The sequence below is a fragment of the Loxodonta africana genome, chromosome 3 (genome assembly GCF_030014295.1).
Source record: "Loxodonta africana isolate mLoxAfr1 chromosome 3, mLoxAfr1.hap2, whole genome shotgun sequence".
Classification (NCBI taxonomy): domain Eukaryota; kingdom Metazoa; phylum Chordata; class Mammalia; order Proboscidea; family Elephantidae; genus Loxodonta; species Loxodonta africana.
In genome coordinates this window covers 166,531,530-166,545,770 of record NC_087344.1, presented here as the reverse complement: position 1 = coordinate 166,545,770, position 14,241 = coordinate 166,531,530, and the positions used below count along the sequence as shown (strand labels likewise).

General features: G+C 46.2%; 1 protein-coding gene across 1 annotated transcript in view; it reads left to right on the top strand.

Moving 5' to 3' along the window:
* Positions 1-11,096: 11,096 nt before the first annotated feature.
* SLC6A17 (solute carrier family 6 member 17) overlaps positions 11,097-14,241 on the top strand; it is a 51,353-nt gene continuing 48,208 nt past the window's right edge. Inside the window, exon 1 of the mRNA XM_064282427.1 lies at positions 11,097-11,215. The gene's annotated coding sequence lies outside the window, so the exon portion shown is untranslated. The remainder of the gene's footprint in view (positions 11,216-14,241) is intronic.

The window sequence follows — 14,241 nt, the reverse complement described above, 5'->3', positions numbered from 1 at the left end:
ATTTGTTTTGCAACTTTAATACCTTCCAGGTTGTCCTTGACTGATTATATAAACCCTTCCTCCAAATTCTGCCATGAGCTGAGCCTAGCATAGTGCCTGACACAGAGTAGAGTCTCCCAGATATTACTTAGTTGGATTTGAAACTAGACCACTGCATTAGACAGGAGCAGGCAGGCTTGGGGCTGTGTAGGAAGGGCTGTCGTTCTCAGGGTTGGCACTGGATGAGCCAGGTGAGCAGGGGTTGCCTAATCTGTCCTGACACTGGCTGGACAAATTCCCTTCTCCTTTCAGTTTCTCAACGCTTCCTCCTTTAACAATGTGGCTCAAATTTGGACAGGTGAATGTCTGAACAGCCTAGTTTGCAAGGCAGAGCTCTTTCCTTGGGCTCAGAGTTCTTCCATCTACACAGGATTCCAGGACAAAGAACTCTGGCCTAAAGACCTCCTCCCAAGCTCCTGGCCCAGATCCTCACTTTATTGTCATCATTGTCATCTTCATTATCATAATCATCATTGTTACAACGGTAAGAGTAGCAGCTTACATGTACTGAGTACTCCCTGTGTGCCAAGTTGCTTTTATAAACATGTTAAATGAAAAAATGTCATCTAATACAACACTATTATTCCCATTCTGTAGACCAGGACACTCAGGCACTGAGAGCTAGTAATAATGGGGTGGGACCATGAACCCCAGCACCTGAACTCTGGAGGCAAAGTATTTATCCACACACTCACTGTGCCACTCCATGGCACTGCAGTGCCCATCCCTGCTTCTGAGAGCTGAGACTTCAGGTCTCCTTATTTCCTAACCCAGGAAGGCAAATAAGTTTCATTTCTTTCGCTAGCTCCAACTGATTGGTAAATGTTGAGATCAAGTAGTGGACCTTTAGAAAAGAGAATGCACAATTTATTAGGGATGGCAGCCAGGGACAAGGAAACGGAATTGAGGAAGTGAAAGTGCCATGGATGTGGGCTAGGGCTAAAGAAAGATGGAGCTCAGGCTCTAGGCTCCCATTTCCTCTTCTCAGTGGGAATTAATTACGCTGGAATTTGCCCCTTCCTTCAGGTAAAATTCCACATACCCAGAGAGATTAGCTTTATACTTGGAGGCAGCAATCAATAGGATAACTGTCCCTCAACGCACCACTTTTCAAGACACTACAATAAGCCTAGCAGTTTGTTCTAGAAATAGCATTTATACAGTAACGATGGTGGATGGGGCCTTTCTTAACAGTTGTATTTTAGATTTGAACACTGATTGGGTGGGTTCTGCTCATCCTCTTTGCTGATCTAACATATTAATCTGGGAAGATGAGGTTCCTATGATGGCTATAAGGAAGAAATCCCAGGTGCCCACGGAGTTAGTTCTGACTCATGGCGACCCTGTACACGTCAGAGTAAAACCGCACTCCATAGGGTTTTCAGTGACTGATTTTTCAGCAATAGATTGCCAGGCCTTTTTTCTGAGACATCTCTGGGTGGACTTGAACCTCCAACCTTTCAATTAGCAGCCAAGTGAGCATGTTCACTGTCTGCACCACCCAGGGACTCTGGATGGCTATGGGAAAAGGCCCCATTTATTGCTTCCTAGTCAGAGATGGATTTTAGTTATATTCACTGGTCTTTCTTGTAAGTATATGGATATTTCTCTATCACTGTCAGCGTTGTACTTCAGGATAGATCTTAAAATGTTCTTTTTGACAATGAGTGCAATGGCGTTCCTCTTCAAGTTTTCATTCCTGGCATAGTAGACCATATGATTGTTCAGTTCAAAACGGCCAATACCAGTCCATTTCCACTCACTAATGCCTAGGATATCGATGTTTATGCGTTCCATTTCATTTTTGATGATTTCCAATTTTCCTAGATTCATATTTTGTACATTCTAGGTTCTGATTATTAATGGATGTTTGCAGCTGTTTCTTCTTATTTTGAGTTCTGCCACATTAGCAAATGAAGGTCCTGAAAGCTTGACTCCATCCACATCATTAAGGTCGACTCTACTTTGAGGAGGCAGCTTTTCCCCAGTAGTATTCTGAAAGCCTTGCAACCTGAGGGGCTTATCTTCTGGTACTGTATCAGACAATGTCCCGCTGCTATTCATAAGGTTTTCACTGGCTAACCCTTTTTTTTTTTTTTTTTTTGGTTGGGTTTAATCCCTTTCAGACGTAGACTGCCGGGTCCTTCTTTCCTAGTCTGTCTTAGTCTGGAAGCTCAGCTGAAACCTGTCTGCCATGAGTGACCCTACTGGTATTTGAATACCAGTGGCATAGCTTCCAGCATCACAGCAACACACAAGCCCCCACAGTACAACAAACTGACTATGATTCAAATTTACACACCAACCATTAGGGCCAAAGATGAAGAAATTGAAGATTTTTACCAACTTCCGCAGTCTGAAATTGATTGAACATGCAATCAGGATGCATTGATACTTACTGGCAATTGGAAAACAAAAGTTGGAAACAAAGAAGAAGGATCGGTAGTTGGAAAATATGGCCTTGGTAATAAAAACGATGCTAGAGATCCCAGGATAGAATTTTGCTAAATCAACGAGTTCTTCATTGCAAATACCTTTTTCACCAACATAAATGGTGACTATACACATGAACCTCACCAGATAGAATACACAGGAATCAAACTGACTATATCTGTGGAAAGAGATGATGGAAAAGCTCCATATCATCAGTCAGAACAAAGCCAGGGGCCAACTGTAGAACAGACCATCAATTGCTCATATGCAAGTTCAAGCTGAAATTGAAGAAAATTAGGACAAGTTCACGAGAGCCAAAGTACAACCTTGAGTATTTCCCACCTGAATTTAGAGACTATCTCAAGAACAGATTTGACGTGTTGAACACTAATGACCGAAGACCTGATGAGTTGTGGAATGACATCAAGGACATCATACATGAAGAAAGTAGGAGGTCATTAATAAGACAGGAAAGAAAGAAAAGATCAATATGGACGTCAGAAGAGACTCTGAAACTTGCTGTTGAACATTGAGTAGCTAAAGTGAAAGAAGAAATGATGAAGTAAAAGAGTTGAACAGAAGATTTCAAAGGGCAGCTTGAGAAGACAAAGTGAAGTATTATAATGACATGTGCAAAGATCTGGAGATGGAAAACCAAAAGGAAAGAACATGCTTGGCATTTCTCAAACTTAAAGAACTAAAGAAAAAATTCAAGGCTTGCGTAACAATATTGAAGGATTGTATGGGGAAAATAATAATGACGCAGGAAGCATCAAAAGAAGATGGAAGGAATACACAGAGACACTATACCAAAAAGAATTGGTCCACGTTCAACCACTTCAGGAGGTAGCTTATGATCATGAACCAACGGTATTGAAGGAAGAAGTCCAAGCTGCACTGAAGGCATTAGCAAAAAACAAGGCTCCAGGAATTGACGGAATATCAACTGAGATATTTCAACAAACGGATGCAGTGCTGAAACTGCTCACTCGTCTATGCCAAGAAATTGAAGACAGCTACCTGGCCAACTGACTGGAAGAGATCCATATTTATGCCTATTCCCAAGAAACGTGATCCCACCAAATGTGGAAATTATCAAATGACATCATTAATATCACACCGTAAGAAAATTTTTTGAAGGTCATTCAAAAGCAGCTGCAGCAGTATATTTACAGGAAACTGCTAGAAATTCAAGCCGGATTCAGAAGAGGATGTGGAATCAAGGATATCATTGCTGATGTCAGATGGATCCTTACTGAACCCAGAGAATATTAGAAAGATGTTTACCTGTGTTTTATTGACTATGCTAAGGCATTCTTCAACTCTGTGGATCATAACAAATTATGGATAATATTTCAAAGAATGGGAATTACAGAATACTTAATTGTAGTCATGAGGAGCCTGTACATAGATCAAGAGGCAGTGGTTTGAACAGGACAAGGGGATATTGCATGGTTTAAAGTTAGGAAAGGTGTGTGTTAGGGTTGTATCTTTTCACCATACCTATTTAATCTGTATGCTCAAAAGATAATTCGAGAAGCTGGACTATACGAAGAAGAACAGGGCATCAGGATTGGAGAAAGACTCATTAACAACTTGCAATAAGCAGATGACACAACCTTCCTTGCTGAAAGTGAAGAGGACTGGAAGCACTTACTGATGAAGATGGAAGACCACGGCCACAGTATGAATTACACCTCAACACAAAGAAAATAAAAATCTTCACGACTGGACCAATAAGCAACATCATGATAAACAGAGAAAAGATTGAAGTTCAAAGATTTCATTTTACTTGGATCCATAATAACGCCCATTGAAGCAGCAGTCAAGAAATCAGGTGATGTATTGCATAGGGCAAATCTGCTGCAAAAGACCTCTTTAAAGTGTAAAAAAGCAAAGATGTTAACTTGAAGACTAAGGTGCATGTGACCCAAGCCATGGTGTTTTCAATTGCCTCATATGCATATAAAAGCTGGATGATGAATAAGGAAGACCAAAGAAGAATTGATACCTTTGAATTGTGGTGTTGGAGAAGAATATTGACTATATCATGGACTCCCAGAAGAATGAAACAATCTGTCTTGGAAGAAGTACGACCAGAATGCTCCCAAGAAGCAAGGATGGGAAGACTACGTCTCACATACTTGGAACATGTTATCAGGAGTGATCAGTCCCTGGAGAAGGACATCATGCTTGGTAGAGTAGAAGGTCAGCAAAAAAGAGGAAGACCCTCAACAAGATGGATTGACACAGTGACTGCAACAATGGGCTTAAGTATAACAATGATTATGAGGATGGTGCAGGACCAGGCAGTGTTTCATTCTGTTGTACATAGGGTTACTATGAGTTGGAACTGACTCAACGGTAGCTAACAACAACAACAACAGTCAGAGGTGAGCGAGTTCTCAAAGGTGTGAGAGTAGCAGGTGGAGGATGAGTGGTCACTGCCCTTCCTGTTGTGTCCATACTTATTTGAATATTACACTGGCTGTTCCAGTTATTTGTTGCTGTATAACAAATTATCCCAAAGTTTAATGGATTAAACAATGATGTTTTTTCTCCCATAGCTTCTGTGGGTCAGGTATTCAGGAAGGGTTCATCTAGGCAGTTGGTCTCTGCTCCACACAGCATCAGCCAGGGAGTCTGGTCTGGAGGCTGAAGGATCTGCTTCCAAGATGATTCACTCACATGGCTGGCAAGTTGGTGCAGGCTCATGCTCAGGAGCTCAGCCAGGGCTGGGACCTGGGGGCCTCGGTTCCTCTCCACAGGCTGCTTGTGCTTCCTCACAGAATGGTGGTTGGGCTCTAAAAGCAAGCATCCCAAGAGAGGGATAATAGAGGCTACCATTTTCGTATGGCCTGGGTCCAGAAACATGCATAGTATTACTTCTCTTGTTTAAGCAGTCACTGAGCCCAGATTCAGGGGAACGAAATATAGAGCTCGTTTTTTGAAGGGAGCATTGTAAAAGAATATTGGGGGCATGTTTTAAAACATCCACTCTGGGGAAACTCTAATAATTTTGTCATTCAGAAAAAAGAGAAGTTCATATCTTAACATCTGTGTGGTTAAGATGCTCAGAAACACAAAACACGCCTTAGGTAAACTGTAGCTTGATTTGTTTCTATGTGTCCTGGATAAAATCCATAGCCAACACCTCCTACTACATATTACTACTCAACATGTCTGAGAATGGTGCCCTTTAAGTTCGTGTGGAGAGAGAGAATAAAGAGCATTGTTTCAATGTCTCTCTTCCAGGAAGGTAGGCTCTGATGGAAAGGAGAGAGCTAGAGATAGAGGTTAGCCAGCAAATGTGACTCCTCTTTTGAGCAGGGACCATATTGAGAAGAACGGATTAGATTATTGGGTTGGACCTGCCATATTTGAGAGACCTGCCCAGTCTATGGGCTTTGATTGAGCACCTACTTTGTGTAAGTTGCTGTGTTGGGTATGTGAGGCATACAGAGATGAATATGAAAAGGTCCCTGCACAAACACCAGAGAGAAACTAGATAACTGGGAGTTGCTAAAAATCAAACACTTATACTCATCCAAACACTTCACCAAAAGAGTAAAAAGACAACCTACAGACTGGGAAAAAAAATTTGGGTATGAAAAATCTGATCAGTGTCTAATCTTGAAAATATACAAGATACTGCAAAACCTCAACCACAAAAAGACAGATAACCCAGTTAAAAAATGGGCAAAGGATAGGAACAGGTACTTCACCAAAGAAGATATTCAGCGGCTAACAGATACATGAGGAAATGCTCATGATCATTAGCCATTCCAAAACCTAAAACCAAACCCAGTGCTGTCGAGTTGATTCCGACTCATAGCGACCCTATAGGACAGAGTAGAACTGCCCCATAGAGTTTCCAAGGAGTACCTGGTGGATTCGAACTTCCAATCCTTCGGTTAGACCTGTAGAACTTAACCACTACGCCACCAAGGTTTCCCATAGCCATTAGAGAAATGCAAATCAAAACTACAATGAGATAGCATCTCATCCCAACAAGGCTGGCATTAATCCAAAAAACACAAAATAATAAATGTTGGAGAGGTTTTGAAGAGGCTAGAACACTTACACACTGCTGGTGGGAATGTAAAATGGTACAACCACTTTGGAAATTCATTTGGCACTTCCTGAAAAAGCTGGAAATAGAACTACCATATGATCCAGCAATCCTGCTCCTTGGAATATATCCTAGACAACTAAGAGCCCTCACACGAATAGATAGATGCATACCCATGTTCATTGCAGCACTGTTTAGCAAAAACATGGAAATAGCCAAGGTGCCCATTAACAGATGAATGGATAAACAAATTATGGTATATTCGCACAATGGAACACTACACAATGATGAATACGTGAAACATCTCATAACATGGAGGAATCTGGAAGGCATTATGCTGAGTGAAATTAGTCAGTGGCAAAAAGGACAAATACTGTATGAGACCACTATTATAAGAACTCAAGAAAAGGTTTAAGTGCAGAAGAGAACATTCTTTGATGGTTACGAGAGTGCGGAGGGAGAGAGGGGTATTCATTAACTAGATAGTAGACAAGAATTATTTTAGGTGAAGGAAAGGGCAACGTACAATACAAGGGAAGTCAGCACAACTAGACTAAACCAAAAACTAAGAAGTTTCCTGAATACAACCAAACACTTCAAGGGACGGAGTAGCAGGGGCAGGGGCTTGGGGACCATGGTTTCAGGGGAGATCTAGGTCAACTGGCATAACAGTGTATTATGAAAACATTCTGCATCCCACTTTCATAAGTGGGGCCTGGGGTATTAAAAGCTAGCAAGCGGACATCTAAGATGCATCAGTTGGTCTCAACCCACCTGGAGCAAAGGAGAGGAATGCAGAACACCAAAGACACAAGGAAAATACGAGCCCAAGAGACAGAAAGGGCCACATAAGCCAGAGACTCCACCAGCCTGAGGCTGGAAGAACTAGATGGCATCCGGGTACCACCAATGACTGCCCTGATGGAGAACACAACAGAGAATCCCTGATGGAGCAGGAGAAAAGTGGGATGGAGACCTTAAATTCTAGTAAAAAGACCAGACTTAATGGTCTGACTGAGACCGGAGGGACCCTAGATGTCATGGTCCCCGGATTCTCTCTTAGCCCAAAACTAAACCTATTTCTGAAGCCAACTCTTCAGACAAAGATTAGACTGGAATATAAGACATAAAATGATACTGATGAGGAGTGTGTGTCTTAGCTCAAGTAGACACATGAGACTATATGGGCAGCTTCTGTCTGGAGGCACGATGAGAGGGCCAAGGGGGACAGGAACTGGTTGAATGGACACGGGAAATACAGGGTGGAGAGAAGGAGTGTGCTGTCATATTGTAGAGAGAGCAACTAGGGTCACATAAAAATGTGTGTATAAGATTTTGTATGAGGAACTGACTTGAATTGTGAACTTTCACTTAAAGCACAATAAAAAGAAAAGAAAAGGTCCCTGACCTTTATGCAGTCACACTGTAATTTGAGAGGCAAGTCACAGATGTTTGAAAAGGGACTTACAGTATAGTGCCCTGAATGTCAAGATTGAAAGCAAGGACTTTGGACCCACTACACAACTTGGACAGATTACTTACATGCTGAGCCTTAGTTTCTACAATAGTTAAGATGGAGATACTAATAGTACTTACCTCATAATATTGTACTATAAAATTATCATATATTTCTATATGACATACTGCTCTAGATGCTCAGAGAAGGAATGGTCATTGAGAGCTGGATTTTCAGGAAAACTTCATGGCAGAAGCCTTATGTCCCATTTCTATCTCATTGCCTTCGATATGGCTTCATACCCACCACCCCATTAGTGCTGTCATCAAGGATACCTCCAGACTTTATCCTTATGATCTTTGCTTCAGATTTCGACATTATAGACTGCCTTTTCCTTTTTGAAATTCTCTCTTCTGTGACACACTCATTGTTCTCTCATTTCTTGAATGCTCTTCTCTGTCTGTTTTCCTGACTCTTCTTGCTCTTCCTGTCCCTTAGAGGTAAACACTTCGTGCCGAGGTTCTATCCTTTTGACAGTCTTCTACATACTTCCTCGGGAGGATCTCACCTTTCCCTACTGCTTCAACTACCCCCTTTATATTTATAGTTTCCAAGTCTGTGTCTCCAGAACTCCTCTTTCCTGAGCCCTGTACACATATTCTAACCATGTTTTATCCATTCATTCAAGAAATGTTCTCTGCCCTTGTGGAGCTTCCCCAGCAGCCAGGGAGACTGTCACTAAGCAGTCAGTCACACCATTAAGGACTGACTTACAATTGTGGCAAGAGCTACAAAGTAGAAGACATGTCCACCCAGGAGGTTGATTTAATTCTTCTTCATGGTCAGGAGAGGCACCTTGGAAGAACTGGGGTTTGAGCTGAACTTTGTTGGGTGAGTGGGTAAGAACAGAGGAAAGGGGAGGAGAGGAACTTAAAGGATTCCAGGCAAAGAGGGCATATGGGCTGAGGGCCCGAGTCACTAAAGACAGGGCAAGTTGGAAGAACTGAGAAAAGGTCCGTGTGGTTAGTACGCTACAGGGAAGGTCATGGGGAGGGTGCTGTGAAATGAGGCCAGAGATAAGAAAGGACCTTATAGGACATGCCAAAAAATGTGAGTCCATTCAAATGACAACAGGAGGCCCTACAACTCTGCAAGCAGAAGAGTGTGATTGTATTTGTACTAAAAGGTCACTCTGGTTGCTTTGTGGAGAAAAGGAGGCAATGGAGTTGAAGTTAGGAGGCTACTGTGAGAGTCCAGGTAAGCGATTATTATAGTTTGGTGCAGGGTCGTGGCAGCAGAACTAAAGAGGCCAGATTCTAGAGGCATCTAGGAGGTGAAATCTCCAGGATTTAGCAATAGATTAGATGAAGGAGTAAGGAAGAGGAAGGTCTTAAGGATGATTGTTGGGTTTCTGGCTGCATCAACTATTCATGGAGCCAGAGAGCACTCGAGGAGAAGCAAGGATGAGGCAAATGATGTTGATTTCATTTCTTGCACATGTGTTGGAGATGACTCTGAGGGAGACAAGTGGAAAGATGGAGTAGGAAGTTGAGTATATGGAGCTCAGAAGACTGTCTGGAATAGAGATGTAAAGGTGGGAGTCATTGGCATAGGACATGATCTAGAAAAAGAAGTACAGACTGAGAAACAGATAGGGCTCTGAGGAAGTCCAGCATTTAAAGATCAGCAGGGGAAAGTGAGGGGTAGCCAGAAGGGTAGGAGGAAAATAGGGAGTATGGCGTCTCAAAAGGAGAGGGAAGGGAGATTAGCATGAAGACATCCAAGACAAGTATTACAGAGAAGTCAGGTAAGATGAGGACTGGAAACTATGCTATGGATCTAGTGACACAGAGGTCATTGGTGTGCTTCGCGAGAGCCATCTTGAGAGCATGATGGAACAGAAGTGGGTTAAGGAGTGTGTGGGGGTAAGGAAATTGAGGCAGAATGTGGAAAAGAATGAGATTGTGGGGATGAGACCCAGGTGACTTTTTAAAATAAAGATATTTGAAAATGCTTTAAATCTAATAAGAAGAGTCCAGTAGAAAGGGAAAGGTTGAAGAGACTGGAATACCTGATAGTGGTTGAGGTTCCCAAGAAGGGGTGAGGCCATGAGAGTTGGTGGACAGATGGAGGCTGGTCTCAGCAGAAGAGACTCTCCCTGATTCGGGAGGAAGGAGGACATGGCAGGTGCAAATGTAGGTGCAGATGGGGTCAGGTTTAAATGTCCTCAGTAGAAAACTGAGGGAGCTTCCATCAAAAGTAAGGCAGTTCTTCAGTTTTCCATAGGAGAGAGGGCAAGGACGTATGTATCTTCCTTGCATAGAGTAGTTCAATAGATGAGCGATGTACTGAAGACTTGACCTGCACAGGGAATGGCCTTGAGGGATAGTAGGATGGACAGAAGGTTGAGTGGAAAAGGCAATCTAAGAGAGGAACACAGAGTGAATAAACGCGTGGAGGTAGAAACGGCTAGGGCAGGAGGTATAACCCCTTTGGCTGGGATTGAGTTCATGAAGAAGGACCATAAGAGGTGGGCCTGAAAAGGTGAAGAAAGTGAGGCCAAGGGCTCAGGAGTGCGATTGCCATTGGGGCCTCATTCCCCTCCAAGAGGAGAGGCCTGGCAAGGGCTCCAGAGTCTGGGTTCCCGGCCCAGGGGCTTCAAGAGGCTGCTCTCAGGGCACCCACCTCTCTCGCTCCCCGCCCACCTGTCTGTCTGCGTCGGCCATTAGAGCCTCGCTCGCAGCCCCAGAGTCTCGCATTGACGCGGGCCCGCGCGTGAGTCAAGCCTGCGTCACGGCGCCCCGCCGCCAGGGTGGCCTTTCGGAAAGCGAGGGAACAGTGCGCGCTGCGCTCCGCCCAGCTCCGTTCCGCTCCGCAGAGCCGGCGCAGCCCGAGCGCGGGGAGGGCGGCACTCGATCCCGTCGTTCGCAGCCCAACGTGCTCCCTCCGCCGCGGGACCTGGGTCCCCGGGCCGCTCCCCCGGGGCCTGAGCGCACGGCGGGCGGGAGCCGGGCCCGGACCCGCGGCGTGGGAGGGAGCGAGGGGGTTGCGGAGTCGCGTGCGCGGGCGCGCAGCTCCTGGGCCCCCAAAGCCCAGCCGGGGCCCGTCGTCGCGGAGCTGAAGCTGCCGATCTGTGTGCCCTAGACTCGTCGGAGACTGCATCTGTTCGGTACGAGTGCAAGGGCTGAGTCTTCGCGACGGCCCACGCGGGACAGGTAAGTCGCCGGCCGCGCCCTGGCCGGCTTTAACGGGCCAGCCACTGTAACTTTGCCTCGGCCGGCCCCGCCCCAGCCAAGAAAGCCTAAAGACCCAGATGCGAGACGGTGCTACCCCACATCGTCCCACCCCGGCGCGGGCCCAGGGCTTCTTCAGCAGCTCCAGCCACCGTTGCTTGGCGACGGAGTCCGGGTCCTGGGGCCGGCGCTCCTCTCGCGCAGTAGGGATTCTGAGCAAGGATTGGGCCCGGGGCCCTGGTTTTCGTGGCTTAGAAGGGCCCGAGAACTCCGGAGGTAGTCGGGCAGGGCTGCAGAGGCCAAACCCTGCGAGGATCGGGGAGGAGACCCGGCCGGTCCCTCTTACCGGAGCTGCGCGCCCAGGGCGCAGTTCCCGCGGGGAGGCTCCCGCAAGGTTGGAGACCCCATTCCCAGGCGCCCGGCCTCAGGCCCATGACCTTGACAATAACATTGGCAGGAGAAGCAGAGCGCTCACAACCGGGATGAATATTTAATTCTTAGTCCTGGGGCTGGTCCTTGCTGAATTCCGAGCTAACTGGACCCCTTCTTCCACTAGGGAAGCGCATCTGGGATTGGAATGGTGGAGGTGGGGAACGTGCGCGGGGTGTCGATCTGAAGGGGGCGCCGTCCCGAGAGACAGAGGCCTCTTGGATCACGTTTATACCTGTACGCACCAGTGCTCTGAAGCGATGCTCGCAGCACTCTGGAGAGGGCAGCTCCCCCAGGGACTCCGCCGCCTTGGAAGGAAGACTGATGTTTCTTTTTAAAGCCCAAACGGCCCTGTCAGGGCTCCAAGTGTTCAGAAATCCTGAGGCCACTAACCTTACAGAACCCAGTCACTGTCAAGTGGGTTGTTTTGTTGTGGTTGTTGTTGTTTTTAGTAATTTGATCCTTTTCCTCTTTCCTTCTTTGAGAAATATTTTAACGGACTAGGAAATTTCTAGCGAGAACTACCTTTGGGGCAGTTCAACTGTGAACATGAGACAGACGGGGTTCAGCTGGGGGAGTTGAGGGAGTGTCGTAGAGAAGGGTAAATTCATTCTAGCTCACTGTTCTTGTTAACAGGAACTTCCAGGAACTAAAAATCCCATAATGGCTTCAAAAAAATTCAACCAGAACTTTAGTTAGGGCTTATCCGTTTGGCAATGCTGGACATACTGACTGATGTCTGGAGAACCAGGTCAGAGTATGTTGGGATTAGCAATTAAGCTGTGCTTACTTTATCCCAGTAGCCCTGGTGGTCCACAGGTTAAGCATTCTGCTGCTGACTAAAAGGTTCAATTCCACCAGCCTCCCTTGGAAACCCTATGGGGCTGTTCTACTCTGTCCTGTAGGGTCACTGTGAATCGAAATCAACTTGACAGCAATGGGTTTGGGTTGTATTTTTTTTTTTTTTTTTTTGGTACATCATTCCATGGCCTGGTGAAGTGGCCACATCACCTGGGCAGGAAGGGCTTTGAGGTCACATCCCGTGTCCTTGGCAGTGGCCCGCCCATGGGGACCATGGGAGGCTCCGGCTGCTCTGCTGGCTTGTACTCTAATGAAACAGCTGTGGCTAAGTAGGTGGTTGAGTTTCAGCGAATCCCTAAAGATCAGCTGGAGGGTGACTCAGTGCAGAAGGCAAATCGTGCCCACCGGCTGTGATTGGAGTGAGTTTGTCTGGCCTGAGTCACAAGCAGAGTCGTGTATCAGCTGTTTGTGAGTTGAACGGAGCTGCTTAGCAGGACTCTGAGCAGGGATGGCCTGAACCCCAGGTGTTTCGGGGCCACTGACCAAGGGTGAGCAAGTCCTCAGAGGTCCTAGAGCTCAGACCACATGGGGAAAGGGCCTGAGCAAGCTCTGAGTGCATTGGGAAGGTGAGCAGAGTCAGATTGGTGGTGGCGGCGAGGAGGGTGGGGCTGGAGGGAAGGCTGAGGGCCCTGTGATTGTGGTCAGAAGAATTGCCATGTGCCAGTGGGGTGACCTTGGCCAAGCCACTTCACCTCCAGAGCCTTGGTCTCATCAGTTGTAAAACAAAGATCCCTACGGCACCTTCTCCACAAGCTTGTTTTGAGCTCAGGGCTGGACACATAGCAATTGCTCAATAAACGTTAGTTCTCTGCCCTTTTCCATATGGGCCTTTTAACTAGAGGCGATCTTTCTCTCCCTGCCCTTGCTTCTGAGGGTGAGAGGGGCTGTGCAGACAAATGAAGGTGGCAGGGCTTCCCATGTGATTAAGAAGGACCAGTGACTCTGCTTTATACTGACCTATTTCTAACCTTCCCGTCTCCTGTAAGAGACCCCGAATGGGGAAGCCTGAGTAAAAACTGGTCCATTTGCAGGTTGGGGTGGGTGGACAGGGCTGTATTGGGTCTGCTGGGTGCCCTTGGCTGCCTGCAGTGGCTCCAGGGTAAGACTTCAGTACAGGCCTTGACTCGTTGAGATTGTTCATGATCATGGCTTGGTCCCAACCTGTGGTATCTGCTGGGTGACCTTCAGGGGTCCCTGCCTTTTGATTAGGTCTTGCCATTCCCCTTCCCACCTGGCCTATCCATGGTGAATTTGGAAGCTGCAAGAGAATTGTCCAGAAGAAGAGAGGCTGGCCTTTCCTGGAGAGGAGAGGGAGGTGGGCTTCTCCTGCCTTTCCTGAAGGATCCTAGGTCCTTGCTCCTTCCTTCTGTAATGTGTGTAGACTTGGTGCTGAGCTAAGATGTGTGCACCTCAAGAGTGAAGGAAATAATGGGATCCCCAATACAGCAAGAAAGAGGCCGTTCTCAGACCTGAGTGGGGCCAGCAGCAGAGGCCGGCCGAGAAGAAACTGAGAGATTGGAAACTATCCTGATTGACGAACTGTATCCTATCTCCTGAGTTGTTCCTGTTACTTCCAAGTTGACCCTGATCCTGAATTGTGGCCTATTACTTCCCTAATAAACCTCATAATTGTGAGTTTGGTCTGTGAGTTCTGTGTGGCCAGTATAATGAAATGTCAAACCTAGCAGAGAAGTAGAGTGCCATGGAAGGAGTGGTTG